We start from the raw sequence: 16,312 nt of genomic DNA, 5'->3' as shown, positions 1-16,312 counted from the left end.
GCCCACCTCCCATGAAACCCACGCAGCATAGGGTCAGTGCCAAGGCCCAGACAGCTCGGGCCTGCCTGCTCTTAAGGTCTACTCATGGCCCGAGACTGTTGCATGCAGTGGGGTGATAGAGGCTTGAGCACAAGTCCAACCCAAAGGCATCCAATGTTCTATGTGTGGGTGCAAGTGCCAGGGGCTGTTGGGTTCCTCTAGTGTTCAGATTCACCACAGTGGGTCCTACACTGAGTTCCAAGGCAAAATCTTGTAATTCCCTCCCTGTTCTAACCTAGGAAATGGAGTCTTTCAACACTCTGTGATTCTTCAGTAGGGTAGGGATGGTGGAGAGGTCCCTTGGCTACTAAGGCTGACACCAAGCTGGTTTGCACCTGAAGCTCATGGCTATAAGCACCAGTGAAGTCACAGATTGACCACCCAGGCCCAGGCCATCCATGGCTAGTGGTGTTGTGGAGCAGGTGTGAGTCCACTCTGCTGAGATCTGTAATTTCCACTGGGCCCTGGGATGGTTCAAGAGGCTCCATCCACAGTCACTGGTCTGGGGCTCTACCTGATATGGAATTCTTCTTGGCAGGCCTCATACTGTGTTCCAAGTCTGTGGCCCTTTTTTCAAAAAAATTATTTTAAAAGGCAGAGTTACAGAGAGGCAGAGGCAGAGGAAGAGAGAGAGAGAGAGTTCTTTGTCCACTGGTTCACTCCCCAGATAGCTGCAACTGCGGGAGCTGTGCCAATGTGAAGCCAGGAGCTTCTTCCAGGTCTCCCACGTGCGTGCAGGGGCCCAAGGATTTGGGCCATCTTCCACTGCTTTCCCAGGCAGTTAGCAGAGAGCTGTTTGGGAAATGGAGCTACAGGAACTCGAACCGGTGCCCATTTGGGATGACAGCACTGCAGGCGGCGGCTTTATCCACTAAGCCACAGCACCGGCCCCCATCTGTGGTCCATTTTTAATTTCCTTTGCCTTCACTAAGTGGCTGGTGTCTTTTTCTAAGCTGCACTGCTTGGATTTAGGGGAGGGCTGGTACAGGAAGCTCCCTCATGTCTTCTTCAGTTCCTCTTTTCTTATTAGCATGCTGGCAATAACCCCAGGTGCTGTGCTCTTCCACATGGTTCCTCAGCTCTTGTGGGGTTGCTTCCATGCTAAGAGAGTTGTTGAAATCGACGTTTCTTTGGAGAGACAATCGCAGGAGGACCTGATCTGCTCTCTGGCTCCGCCCCAGTGTTATCTCAGGTTAGTGTCCCTGGCTCCTGTGGTTTGCTTAACCCTAAGATTTGACTCCTGTGAGGAGTTTGTGGAATTCTCCTCATGCAAAAGACCCAAGTCCAAGAAAGCTATATTTTTTTCTCTGTCTCCTCCTTTGTGATTTTAAATGGATTTAATTATGTTATGGGTGTTCTCAAAGAAATAACTTTTAGACTTGCTTATTCTTTTTACATTTTGTTTTCCATTCAATAAGTTCAGTTCATCTAACTTTAGGGCTTAGTTATTCGTTTTTTGTCTTGATGATCTGTCCATTGATGGAAATGGAATATTGAATTCCCCAATTATGGTTGATGCTGGAACTTATCTCTCCCTTTAAGATCTACTACTCTGTGGTATAAAATTAGATGATTCAGCATGAGATGAATATATATTCACCATTGTTAAATCTTCTTATTGAATTTATCTCTTAATTATATACTGACACATTCTCTTGTTACTGTTTTTTTCTTAGTTTATTTATTTGATATAATTACAGCCATTCCTGTTGACATTGACATTTGGTGGCCATTTTCATAAACATCTTTTTTCTTTCCTTATCTTTCAGTGTGTGCATTACTGTACTGGTTAAGTGAGTTTCTAGTAGGCAGCATATCATTGAGTCTTGTTTTTTTTTTTTTTTTTTTTTTTTTTGACATGCAGAGTGGATAGTGAGAGAGAGAGACAGAGAGAAAGGTCTTCCTTTTGCCGTTGGTTCACCCTCCAATGGCCGCCACGGCTGGTGCTCTGCAACCGACCCACAGTGCTGATCCGAAGGCAGGAGCCAGGTGCTTCTCCTGGTCTCCCATGGGGTGCAGGGCCCATCCTCCACTGCACTCCCTGGCTACAGCAGAGAGCTGGCCTGGAAGAGGGGCAACCGGGAAAGAATCCGGCGACCTGACCAGGACTAGAACCCGGTGTGCCGGCGCCGCTAGGTGGAGGATTAGCCTAGTGAGCCGCGGCGCCAGCTGAGTCTTGGTTTCTTAAAATCGTCTTAGCCAATTGTTTTAATTGGGAAATTTAATCCATTTACAATCTGATAATTATTGATATGTAAAGCTGTGTCATTTTGTTGAATTTCTGTCAGTTGGTTTGTATATTCTGTCTCTTATTGTTTATCCTCATGGTTATATCATTTTCTGTGTTGGAAGGGTTTTATTCTTTTCTCTTGACTTTTCATGTATCTGTTCATTTTGTCGGTTTTGTATCTTTCATGGCAGTATGACCTTCCTTCTGCTTCTGGGTGTAGGACTGCATTAGGAAACTGTAAGGTGGGTCTGGTGGCGCTGGTCTCTGCTGGTTTCTGCTATCTTGGGAAGTCTGTATTACTCCTTCATTTCTGCAGGGTAGTTTTGTTGAGTCTGTGTTCTTGGTGGGCAGGCTTTTCTCTGACAACTTTGAACATGTCATCCTACTTCTTCCTGGCCTATAAGGGTGAGAAATCTGCTGTCAGTGTCATGGGAGATCCCTTCCATGTGACTCTCACGCTTTTCTCTTGTTGTTTGTAAGGTTTATTTATTTCATTTATTTTCATCCATTTGAAAGGCACAGGGACAGAGAAAAAGAGAGGGAGAGAGAGATTGATTTTCCTTTACTGGTTCTCTCCCAGGTATTCACACCAGCTAGGGCTGGGCCAGGCCAAATCCAGGAGGAAGCAACCCCATGCAGGTATCTCAAGTGGGTGGCAGGGCTCTGGCCCTCATCTGCTGCCTCTCATGTTGCATTAGCAGGCAGCTGGATGGGCATAGGAGGAACTGGGCCTCAAATGGGCATTTCAGTACAGTGTCTGGGTTTCCAAGTTGCTAACCTGCTAGGATCAATGTCCTCCTCTCTTGATATTGTCGGAAGTTTTTCTATGTCCTGGTCTTTTGATAGTTTGACTGTTCTATGGAATGTAGAGGACCTTCCTGGTGAAATCCGCTTGAGGACTTTGAGTCTCCTAGACCTGGATGTCCACATCTTCTCTACGATTTGGGACACTTTTAGCTGTTGTATCAGTGAATAGATTTCCCATGCCTTTTCCAGTCTTGTTTAATGTTGTCCATAAGTCTGGAAGTCCTTCTTTTTCTGACTCTGTTCGTTGGAATGTTCTGTCTTCGCATTTGGGAATTACTTCCTCTGCTTATCTAGTCTGTTGTTGCAGGGCTCAGTTGTATATTTTATCTGTTGAGTTCTTCAGCTCTAATATTTCTGTTTGATTCTTTTCATGGTCTCTATTTTTTTCTGAATTTATCATCCATTTCATAATATTCACAATTGTATCGACCTATCTGTATTTTCTCCGATCTCACTGAGTTTCTCTCAGACGCTTCTTCATGCATTTCATCGCATTGCTTTGCTTTGCGATGTTCTGCTGGTGTGTTATTCATTCCTTTGGAAACATCATGTCACTTTACTTTTATACTCCTGTCCCTGTGTTGGTGTCTGAGCATTTGGTGGGTCTGATTCTGTACCTAGTTTATGGCTGGCTTTTGTAGTAAGAGAGTTTCTCCCAAGTTGTGCCTTCGGGTGTTGGCTCTGTGCTGTGTTACTTTTGGTTCCAGTTGGGAGCCTTAGTGTGGCCTCTATACAGCTTCTCCAGCTCCATGTGAGACTTTGGGCAGGGACACTGTGGCCACTGGGCAGACAGCCTGTCCATGTGCACAGGCTGTGCAGGATGGGGACATTCTAGTGGCCCAGGTGGGTATAGAACATATAGCAGTGGGGGTGCGGTACCCACAGTGTGCCTACTCCAGCAGGCCGAGTCAAGGGTGTGCAGTACACACAGCAGAGGTCCTGGGCCTGTCAGACCCCACAGGCCACATGGACAAGGGGCTCCTCCACCAAACCAGGGTGGGTGGAACAAGGTGATGTATCTGTGGTGTCATGGCATGAAGCAGTCTCTGAGGGCTGCACTGGGAGGGGCACTCCAGTGGCCAGGAGGGTGCAGTGCACCTTGCATGGTAGCAGGAGCAGGGTACCCGAGTGGCACGACTTGTACTCCTCAGTAGCTGGGGTCTGTGCGGGGGCACTGCAGTGGCCCGAGTGCAGCTCTGCACCTAAAGAACAAGGAGGAGTGGGGCCGCCGTGAAGCCAACATCTGTCAGCTTGTGGGGTCTGTGTAGGTGCGATGTCTCTGTCTGTCCAGGGCAGGCTTCTCCATTCCACCTGCACTGCACTCCCCCAAGTGTTGTAGCTAAACGAGAGTTTGTTTTTCTCTTAGTTTCTAATCCGTCTCTGTTGGGAAGTCCTCCGGTGTCTGTCACTGGCCATCTTGCCAGACCTGAGAGCACAGAGACTGCACAGTCATCCAACAGGGCCCCATGCAGCACAGTCCGGAATTGGGGCCAGGGTAGTGGTGACTCTCAGAGCTCAGCTGCAGCCTGCTAAAGTGGTTAAAAGAAAAATAGTAGGCAATGAAATGAAATTGATGTGGGAAATTACTAATTTTAAGTTCTTCCCAGTGGGCTATTGAAGGAGAGAGAGAGAGAATATGCAGCTCCCAGCCTCTCTTTAATGAGGTTAGGGGTACCCTATGGACAAGAAGGTATCTAGGGTATTTGATGGCACAACTATGAGCTGAATGTGGAGTTTAGTGTCTGTATTTCTTTGCAGTCTTACTTGCAGGGATCAGGTGAAGCAGATGCATCCTGGGAAAGGAGACATTTTGATTGACCAGTAAGAGGATAGAATGACACATGGAGAGATAGCATGTGATATGTTACCTCTAGCCCAACAGATCCTAAAAGCTGCCCACATAGCACATATCAATATCAGTGTCCAAAGTCTTGTTTTGATCATTGGAAACACAAGACATTGAACTAGGATGTCCCCAGAGAGAGCTGCAGGGTCAGATGAGTTTCTCTTAGATTGGGCCTTCAGATCAATCTCTGCTTGGTGGAGGCAGAGGGTAGGGCAGTCATAGAGAGGAGGATAGTTTATTCCACAATGATTAACTTGAGGAGGGCACCGTGGCATCCAATGACATGCTGATGTGATAAGCAGCCTGTTGACAGCATATAATGACTGGAGAAACTAGTAGGAGGCACAACCCAGTGTGGACAGTGCGGTGCTGTTGGCTTCTTCTGTAATGGTGCTGGGAGTGTGGATCACCCTGCAGCGGCTGGTGAGGCTGCTGCTCCTGCTGTGTGTGCTGCCCTGGGCTGAGGGCGGCAAGGTGCTGGTGGTGCCCATGGAGGGAAGCCACTGGCTCAGCCTGCGGGAGGTTGTGCGGGAGCTCCACGCCCGAGGACACCAAGCCTTGGTCCTAGGTCCCGAGGTGACCATGCACATCAAAGGAGAGGACTTTTTCACCCTGCAAACCTACGCCACCCCTTACAGCAAGGAAGAATTTGACCACATGGTGCAGAGCCACAGTCAAATGATCTTTAAACCACAGCATTCTCTGCAGATATTTTTGGAAACTATTGCAAACATGAAAAATGCCTCGATGCTGTACAGTAGGACTTGCTGGGAGCTACTGCACAACAAACCCTTGATCAGGCACTTGAATGAGAGTTCCTTCGATGTGGTCTTAACTGACCCGGTTTTCCCCTGTGGGGCACTGCTGGCTAAGTACCTGTCGGTTCCTGCTGTGTTTTTTTTCTGCGTTTCATCCCTGTGACCTTGACTTTGAGGGCACACAGTGCCCAAACCCTTCCTCATATATTCCCAGGATGCTAACAATGAATTCAGACCACATGAGCTTCCTGCAAAGGGTCAAGAACATGCTCTACCCTCTGCCCCTGAAGTACATTTGCCACATTTCTTATGATCCGTATGCGAGCCTGGCGTCTGAGCTTTTTCAGAGAGAGGTGTCTTTGGTGGATATTCTCAGCCATGCGTCCGTGTGGCTGTTCCGAGGAGACTTTGTGCTGGACTACCCCAGGCCCATCATGCCCAACATGGTGTTCATTGGGGGCATCAACTGTGCCAGCAGGAAGCCTCTCTCTCAGGTGTGTTTTGCTGTCATCTCTTATCAGTGCTCTAGGTAGAAAAAAATTAAAAGATAAATTTCTAGGTTCTTGCTTCTCTACCTATTTTTTTTTTTTTGGATAGGGAGAGTTAGACAGTGAGAGAGAGAGAGAGAGATAGAAAGGTCTTCCTTGTTGCCGTTGGTTCACCCCCAAAGTGGCTGCTACGGCCGGCATGTCGTGACCGGAGCGTTGCACCAATCCGAAGCCAGGAGCCAGATGCTTCCTCCTGGTCTCCCATGCTGTTGCAGGGGCCCAAGCACTTGGGCCATCCTCCACTGCACTCCCAGGCCACAGCAGAGAGCTGGACTGGAAGAGGAGCAACCGGGACAGAATCCGGCGCTAGAACCCCGGGGTGCTGTGCCACAGGTGGAGGATTAGCCTAGTGAGCCGTGGTGCCGGCCTCAACCTATCTTTCAAAAGAGTTCTAATTATTATAGTGGGAGTATGAAGTAAGAGGAATTGTGAATTTTGTTTTCCATTTTACTGAAATTGTGTTTCTCCTTTATGTTTCATTGTGTATGTCTTTTTAAAAGATTTTTTAAAAAATTGATTTGACAGGCAGAGTTGCAGAGAGAAATAGTGCTAAAGGGACAGAGAGAGAGAGAGAGGTGTCTTCCATTCACTGATTCAGTCCCCAAATTGCTAAAATGGCCAGAGCTGAGCTGACCTGAAACCAGGAGTCGGGGGCTTTTTCTGGTTTTCCCATGTGGGTGCAGGAACCCAAGGACTTGGGCCATCTTCCACTGATGTCCCAGGCTACAGCAGAGAGCTGGATCAGAATTGGAGCAGCCAGGACTTGAACTGATGCCCATATGGGATGGTGGCACTGCATGCTGCAGCTTTACCCACTACACCCCATGTGTATGTCTTTACTGGTTAAGTGAGTTGCTTGTAGGCAGTATATGCTTGAGTCTTGATTTTTTCCATCCAGTTAGCCAGACCATGTGTTTTAATTGGGATATTTAATCCATTTGCATTCAGATTATTATTGATTTGTAAGACATGCCATTTCATGAATTTTCTCCCAGTTGTTTTGAATATTTGTTGTTTCTTATCTATGCATATGGTTGTTTGGTTCTCTGTATTGGTAAATTCTGATTATCTGGATCTTCCAAGTGTTTATATTGTGGGATTCATGTGTTTGCATGTTGTCATTGACAGTGGTGACCTTACTCACATTTTTAGATGTAGGATTCCCTTACACAACGCTGGGTGGAGGCTACTCCAGTGGCCAAGGAGGTACAGTGCACCTTGCATGGAAGTGGGAGCAGAGCATTTAGGTGACAGGACTTGCAGGTGTCAGTCACTGGGATCTGTGCAGCTGCACTCCAGAGACCTGAGTGGAGTTCTGCACATAATAGGCAAAGCGAAGCAAGTCAGGTGTTGAATCCAGGGTCCATCTGTTGTCTCTGTGGTTGTGCAGGGTGAGATCTCTCTGTGGGTCCAGTGGCCAGTCTCTCCATTTCATCTGCACTGCGTTCTTGCATTCTTCTATAGATATGGTGACCCAATGGTAGTTGTTTGCCTCTGATGCTTCTCTGTTGGGAAGTGCTCAGGTACCTCTAGTAAGCCATCTTGACTTACAAGAGAGCAAAGAATCTGCAGACCTATTAAAGATGGAAACAACGAGCAGAGAAGTGAATTGAGACCAGGGTATTGGTGATTCCTCAGAGCTCAGTCGCAACCTGTTAAAGAGTGGTTAAATAGAAGTAGCAGCAGATGAACTGATATGGGTGTTTTCGAAACTGCATGAAACACAGGCCATGAACTAATATGCTCCCAGTGAGAGCAGTAAGGTCAGATATACTTGCTACAGATACCAGCAATCAGATCAGTCTCCCCTGGGTGGAGGCAGAGTGTAGGGCAGTTATAATGACAAGGATTGATTTTTCCGCAGTGATTAACTTGAGGAGGGCACTGTGCCTCCCAAGACGTGCTGTTGTGTTAAGTGGCCTGGTGACCACAATATAAAGATTGGAATACCTGGTGTAGAAGACACAGCCTGGTGTGAAAAGTGTGCTGCTGCTGCCTTCTGCTGAGTTGGTGCTGGGAGTGTGGATTCCCCTGCAGCGGCTGGCGGGGCTGCTGCTCCTGCTGTGTGTGCTGCCCTGGGCTGAGGGCGGCAAGGTGCTGGTGGTGCCCGTGGAGGGAAGCCACTGGCTCAGCCTGCGGGAGGTTGTGCGGGAGCTCCGCGCCTGAGGCCGCCAAGCCCTGGTCCTAGGTCCCGAGGTGACCAGGCACATCAAAGGAGAGGACTTTTCTCTCTGCACACCTAGGCCTCTACACTAGGTTGCATTTGATCTCATGCTTCAGCACAGCTCTCAAGTGATCTTTAAGCCATAACATTCTCTGCTACTACTTTTGGAAATTTTGGGAAGCATCAAAAATGTCTCTATGATGTGTACCAGGACTTGCTGGGAGCTACTGCACAGCAAACCCTTGATCAGGCACTTGAGTGTGACTTCCTTTGATGTGCTTTTAACTGGCGTGCTTTACCCCGTGGGGTACTGCTGGCCAAGTACCTGTCATTCCTGCTGTCTTTTCCCCTGAATTTTGTCCAATGTGACCTTGACTATGAGGGCACACTGTGCCCAAACCCTTCCTATTATATTCCCTGGTTACCAACAATGAATTCAGACCACATGAGCTTCCTGCAAAGAGTCAAGAACATGCTCTACCCTCTGCCCCTGAAGTACATTTGCCACATTTCTTATGATCCGTATGTGAGCCTGGAGTCTGAGCTTTTTTAGAGAGAGGTGTCGTTGGTGGATATTCTCAGCCATGCGTCCGTGTGGCTGTTCCGAGGAGACTTTGTGCTGGACTACCCCAGGCCCATCATGCCCAACATGGTGTTAACTGGGGGCATCAACTGTGCCAACAGGAAGCCTCTCTCTCAGGTCTGTATTGCTACCTTCTCTAATCAATCAGTGTTCTAGTTTGAAAGAAATCAAAAGCATATCTTGTGCATGTCTTTACCCATGTTTCCAGAGAGTTCTCTGTATTGTCCTGGGAGTCTGAGGTAAGACGAATTGTGGAAGTTTCCACAAGTAATGTCATTCAAGTTGCAATGGTCCCTAAGTAGAATGAGAGGCATGGGAGGGGCTCTGTCCTAAGACAGGCAAGCTAAGCTGTGACTCCACCAAGGCTGTCCAGTCGTCACAGCGCCATCTCCTGGGTGTGTGATTTCCTGCAGCTGTGCTGGAGCGGAGACTATGAATCGTGGGATTTTACTGCATATTTTCAATAGAATAATAAAGGAAATAGCAGTTAGTACATGTTGATATGAAAATATTCAATATGAGGTGGGGGAAATGGAGTTAGATTTTTATTTCAACTCTTGATTCTTGATTTTTTGCATCCAGTTAGTCAGTCAGTATGTTTTAATTGAGACTTTTAACCCATTTACATTCAAGTCATTATTGAATTTTAAAGACATGTCATTTTATTAACTTTTTGTCAGTTGTTTTGAATATTGGTTGTTTCTTATTTATGATGGTTCTCGTTTGGTTTTCTGTTTTGATAAGGTTTGATTCTTTTGATCTTTGGAGTATTTATTCTTGTCAATTTTATGTTTTGGCTTGATATCACAATAGTAGTGATCTGACTTTTGTTTTTATTTTAAGCACAACCTTAAGAAACGTGTAAGCTGAGTCTGGTGGTAATGATTTGCATCAGGTTTGCTATCTAAGAAGTTTTCTCTTTGGTCTTCAGTTATGAAGCATAATTGTGTTGAGTGTAGTATTTTTGGTTGTTGTTTTTCTCTTGTGAAGTTGAATTTGTTCTCCCATTTCCTCTTTGCCTGTAAGGTTTTTGATGAAAAATCTACTGTTAGTCTAATGGAAGTTTCATCCATTTGAAAGAGAGAGAGAGAGAGAGAGAGAGAGAGAGAGATTGAGATTGGTTTATTTTCCTTTCACTGGCTCACTCCCCAAATGCCACAACAGCTAGGGCTCTGCCTGACCAAAACCAGGAACTTGGAACCACATCTTGGTATCTCTTGTGGGTAGCAGGGCCCAAGCAATGACTTATCATCCGCTGAGTTTCAGGAAGCTGTGTTGGAAGCAGAGGAACTAGGCCTGCTATTGGCATTACAGTTTGGGATGTGAGTGTCCCAAGGTGTTGCCAACCTGTTTCATTTTGAAAAATCTTTATGTTTCTTGGTCCTTTACTAGTTTGACTGTCCTAAGCAATGGGCAGGACCTTTTTTGGTGAAACCCATTTGGAGTCCTTTGAGTCTCCTAGACTTGAAATTTCAATCTTGACCAAGATTTGGATATTTTCTGCTGTTACTTCAGTAAATAGGTTTTCTATGATTTTGCAAATTGCACTTACTGATGTCCCAGGAGTTTGGAAGTTTTTCTTCATTCTGTTTTTCCTTCTGACTGTTATTTCAGATGATCTGTCTTCAAGTAAGGAATACTTTGTTTGCTCAATCTAGTCTGTTGTTGAGGTGGTCAATTGTATTTTTCTCTTGGTTTGTTGACTTGTTTTGCTCTAAGACTTCTGGTTGACTCTTGTCATGATCTCTCTTGCTTTTTTGTATTTCTCATTTTTATCATGGGTTTTTCACAATTATATTGGCATATCTGTTTATATTTCCTTCTATTTCATTGAATTTTCTTGGAATCACTCTTTCAAATTCCTTTTCAGGCATTTCCTAGGTTTCTTTTCTTTGGGTTGTGTTGCTAGTACATTCCTAGGTCCCTTTGCAGGAGTCCTGTCCCCTTTCTTTTCCACTTCTTTCATAGTTTGTGTTTGTGCATGTGACAGATATGGGATGTATACCAACATTATAAGGAGTTTTTTGTAATAAGAGAGTTTCTTCCAAAGATGTGACTTACCATTTTGGTTTGTGTGCTGTGTTCGATTCAGCTCCTATTGGTTTCCTTAGTGTTGTCTTGTAACAGCTTCTTCAGCTCTACCAGAGGCTCTGGACATGGTGACTGTGGCAGCTAGGGCACAGAGCCTGTCCTTCCCACAGGCTGTGCTGGGGAGGGGACACTCTAGTGGCCATGGGTTGTGGAACACATAGCAATGAGAGGAGAGCACACATAGTGTGGCCACACCACTGGGCCCGGGACCTTGTGTGCATTACACAGACAATGCAGAACATGGGACCTGTCAAACTCCCAAGACCATGTGGTCTTGGGAATCCTACATCCTGTGAGGATGGGCTGCCTAAGGTGATATAACAGTGACAGCAGTCCTCTAGTTAGTCTCTGAGGGCAACAGTGGATGGGGGCTACCCCAGAAGTACAAGGAGGTACAGTGCACCCGAACTGGAAGTGAGAGCAGGGAATTTAGGTGATGCAGCATGCACATGTCCATCACTGGGGTCTGTGTTGCAGCTCTCCAGTGGCCTGAGTGGAGCTCAGCACGTGCAGAACAGGAGGAGCAGGGCAGGTGCTGAACCCAGGGTGCACCTGTTGTCTCTGGGGTCTGTGCAGGGTGAGGTCTCTCTGGCTGTGCAGTGGCCAATCTCTCCAGTTCATCTGTACTGCATTCTAGCATGCTCCTGTAGGTATAGTGACCCAATGGTTGTTGTTTCCTCTTTGCTTCTGATCCTTCTGTGTTAGGAAGTGCTCAGGTACCTCTAGTCAGCCATCTTGACTACAATAGAGGAAAGAATCTATAAACCAATGCTCCCAGTGAGAGCAATAGTGTCAGATATATTTGTTACAGATACCAGCAATGAGATAAAAATATTTTTATTTGTTAAACTGTCACCTAAGAAATGATAGGAGGTTAGGACCTAGTGAATGTGTAGAGCTAATGAACTGAGACTGTTAAAAAAGAGATGGTGGGTGAGAGAACTCTCATGGAGTCATTTGAGCACTCTCCAGAGATGCTATAATTCGGTAACCTTGGTAACCCAGTGAGAGACTGCTGGAGAATTTGAGCCCACACTGAGGGCAGAACAGATTCTTTGTGTGGTCCTTGGGAAAGAGCAAGTGAATGTTATACCCACAGGAGCCAGAGATTGGAAGCTGACTACCTTCAATTCTGCTCAGCTGTGTGGAATTACGTCCCTTCTGAATTAAAAAAAAAAAAGAGAGAGAGAGAGAGATTTACCACACCTAACCTGAGTGTGTCACCTTTGGCACACCCTTAACCCTGAAGAACTAAACAGAGCTCTCTGGCCACACACATCTCAAGCCTGTAAGGCTCCATCAAAAGCACACAGTCCACTTAATACAGTCATAGTATAACAAGAAAAAACACCACAGCGAGGGAAGAAGAATCCAAAGAATATCTCCACAATGCCAAGAAACAAACGCAAAAACCAAGGAAACAAGAACAAGGAAGACATTATTATGCTTCCAAATGAATAAGACACCCCAAGCCAAGATTATGAAGATGATGAGATAGAAGAAATGCAAGATATGGATTTCAAAAAATTTATGATAAGAACATTTAGAAGTTTTCAAAAACAAATGCTTGAACTATAGAAATCCTTACTGGACAGGATACAAAATCTCTCTCGTGAAAATGAAATATTAAGGAGGAATCAAAATGAAATGAAGCAACTAGCAGAACATGAAACGGTGATAGTGAAGAGAAATCAAAATGAAATGAAGAATTCAATAGATCAAATGACACATTAGAGAGCCTTAAAAACAGAGTCAGTGAAGCAGAAGAGAGAATATCAGACTTAGAAGACAGAGTACAGGAAAGGATACAGTCAAATCAAAGAAAAGAAGAGGAAATTAGAAATCTAAAAAATGTTGTTGGGAATCTACAGGATACTATTAAAAAACCCAACATTCGGGTTCTAGGAGTTCCTGAAGGCATGGAGAGAGAGAAAGGATTATAAGGCCTTTTTTAGTGAGACACTTGCAGACAACTTCCCGGGTTTGGAGAAGGACAGAGACATCTAGTACAGGAAGCTCATAGAACCCCTAGTAAACATAACCAAAAGAGATCCTCACCATGACACTTTGTAATTAAACTCACCGCAGTGAAACATAAAGAAAAGATTCTATGTGCAAGAGAGAAACGTCAGATTACTCTCAGAGGATCTCCAATCAGACTCATAGCAGACTTCTCATCAGAAACCCTACAAGCTAGAAGGGAATGGCGAGACATAGCCCAGGTACTAAGAGAGAAAAACTGCCAGCCCAGAATATTATATCCTGCAAAGCTCTCATTTGTGAACGAAGGTGAAATAGACCTTTCATAGCAAACAGAAATGGAAAGAATTTGTTGCCACTCGTCCAGCCCTGCAAAAGCTGCTTAAAGATGTGTTACACACAGAAACACAGAAACATGGTCATCAATATGAAAGAAGGAAAAGGAAGGAAACCTCACAGCAAAAGATCACAGGAAGTTGAAAGCATATATTAGAAAATATCTTTGGGAAAATGGCAAGGCAAAGTTACCACTTATCATTAGTCACATTGAACATTAATGGCCTGAACTGTCCAGTTAAAAGACACAGATTGGCCGAATGGGTTAAGGAACAAAACCCATCTATTTGCTGCTTACAAGAAACACATCTTTCCAACAAAGATGCATGCAGACTGAAAGTGAAAGGTTGGAAAAAGATATACCATGCCAACAGAAATGAAAAAAAAAGCAGGTGTATCCATCTTAATATCAGACAAAATAAACTTTAATACAAAAACTGTTAAGAGAGACAAAGAGGGGCACTATATAATGATTAAGGGACCAATTCAACAGGAAGATATAACGATTATCAATGTATATGCACCTAATTACAGAGCACCAGTTTATTTAAAAGATATGTTAAGGGACTTAAAGGGAGACTTAGACTCCAATACAGTAGTACTGGGGGCTTCAATACTCCACTCTCAGAAATAGACAGATCAACCGCACAGAAGATCAACAAGGAAACAGTAGATTTAAATGACACTATAGCCCAAATGGATCTAACAGATATCTATAGAACTTTTCATCCTACACTTAAAGAATTTACATTCTTCTCAGCAGTACATGGAACCTTCTCTAGGATTGACCACATACTAGGCCATAAAGCAAGTCTCAGCAAATTCAAAAGAATTAGAATCATACGATGCAGCTTCTCAGACCATAGGGGAATGAAGTGGGAAATTAGCAACTCAGGAATCCCTAGAGAATATGCAAACACATGGAGATTGAACAACATGCTCCTGAATGAACACTGGGTCATAGAAGAAATCAAAAGAAGGATCAAAAAATTTCTGGAAGTAAATGAAGATAACAGCACAACATACCAAGAACTTATGGGATACAGCAAAAGCAGTATTAAGAGGAAAGTTTATAGCAATAGGTGCCTACATCAAGAAATTGGAAAGGCACCAAATAAATGAGCTTTCAATGCATCTCAAGGATCTAGAAAAACTGCAGCAAACCAGACCCAAATCTAGTAGGAGAAGAGAAATAATTAAAACCAGAGAAGAAATCAATAGGATTGAATACAAAAAAAAATTACAAAAAATCAGCCAAACAAGAAGCTGTTTTTTTGAAAAAATAAACAAAATTGACACCCCATTGGCCCAACTAACTAAAAAAAGAGGGGAAAAGACCCAAATCAATAAAATCAGAGATGAAAAAGGAAACGTAAAAATAGACACCACAGAAATAAAAAGAATCATCAGAAATTACTACAAGGACTTGTATACCAGCAAACGGAAATCTATCAGAAATGGATAGATTCCTGGACACATGCCACCTACCTAAATTGAACCAAGAAGACATAGAAAACCTAAACAGACTCATAACTGAGACAGAAATTGAAACAGTAATAAAGGCCCTCCCAACAAAGAAAAGCCCAGGACAAGATGGATTCACTGCTGAATTCTACCAGACATTTAAAGAATAACTAACTCCAATTCTTCTCAAACTATTCAGAACAATCTAAAAAGAGGGAATTTTCTCCCAAATTCTTTCTATGAAGCCACCATCACCTTAATCCCTAAGCCAGAGAAAGATGCAGCATTGAAAGAAAATTACAGACCAATATCCCTGATGAACATAGATGCAAAAATCCTCAATAAAATTCTGGCCAATAGAATGCAACAACACAACAGAAAGATCATCCACCCAGACCAAGTGGGATTTATCCCTGGTATGCAGGGATGGTTCAGTGTTCGCAAAACAATCGATGTGATACACCACATTAACAGACTGCAGAAGAAAAACCATATGATCATCTCAATAGATGCAGAGAAAGCATTTGCTAAAATACAACACCCTTTCATGATGCAAACTCTAAGCAAACTGAATATAGAAGGAACATTCCTCAATACAATCAAAGCAATTTATGAAAAACCCACGGCCAGCATCCTATTGAATGGGGAAAAGTTGGAAGCATTTCCACTGAGATCTGGTAGCAGACAAGGATGCCCACTCTCACCACTGCTATTCAATATAGTTCTGGAAGTTTTAGCTATAGCTATTAGGCAAGAAAAAGAAATTAAAGGGATACAAATTGGGAAGGAAGAACTCAAACTATCCCTCTTTGCAGATTGATTCTTTATTTAGGGGATCCAAAGAACTCTTCTAAGAGACTATTGGAACTCATAGAAGAGTTTGGCAAAGTAGCAGGATATAAAATCAATGCACAAAAATCAACAGCCTTTGTATACACGGGCAATTTCACGGCTGAGAAAGAACTTCTAAGATAAATCCCATTCACAGTAGCCACAAAAACAATCAGATACCTTGGAATAAACTTAACCAAGGATGTTAAAGACCTATACAATGAGAATTACAAAATCTTAAAGAAAGAAATAGAAGAGGATACCAAAAAAATGGAAAAATCTTCTATGCTCATGGATTGGAAGAATCAATATCATCAAAATGTCCATTCTCCCAAAAGCATTTTATAGATTCAGTGTGATACCAATCAAAATACCAAAGTCATTCTTCTCAAATTTGGAAAAAATGATGCTGAAATTCATATGGAGACACAGGAGACCTCAAAGAGCTAAAGCAATCTTGTACCACAGAAACAAAGCCAGAGGCATCACAATGCCAGATTTCAGGACATACTACAGGGCAGTTGTTACCAAAACAGCATGGTACTGGTACAGAAACAGATGGATAGACCAATGGAACAGAATAGAAACACCAGAAATCAACCCAAACATCTACAGCCAACTTATATTTGATCAAG

General features: G+C 44.0%; 1 protein-coding gene and 2 pseudogenes across 1 annotated transcript in view; all 3 read left to right on the top strand.

The window, feature by feature from the left end:
• Positions 1-16,312, top strand: part of UGT1A7 (UDP glucuronosyltransferase 1 family, polypeptide A7) — a 214,881-nt gene that overhangs the window by 59,230 nt on the left and 139,339 nt on the right.
• LOC138848911 (UDP-glucuronosyltransferase 1A4 pseudogene) lies at positions 5,273-11,972 on the top strand (annotated as a pseudogene).
• LOC138849123 (UDP-glucuronosyltransferase 1A4 pseudogene) lies at positions 7,969-11,972 on the top strand (annotated as a pseudogene).

The sequence above is a fragment of the Oryctolagus cuniculus genome, chromosome 3, assembly GCF_964237555.1.
Source record: "Oryctolagus cuniculus chromosome 3, mOryCun1.1, whole genome shotgun sequence".
Taxonomy (NCBI): Eukaryota; Metazoa; Chordata; class Mammalia; order Lagomorpha; family Leporidae; genus Oryctolagus; species Oryctolagus cuniculus.
The sequence above is the reverse complement of the archived record's forward strand: the minus strand, read 5'-3'. Positions and strand labels throughout refer to the sequence as shown.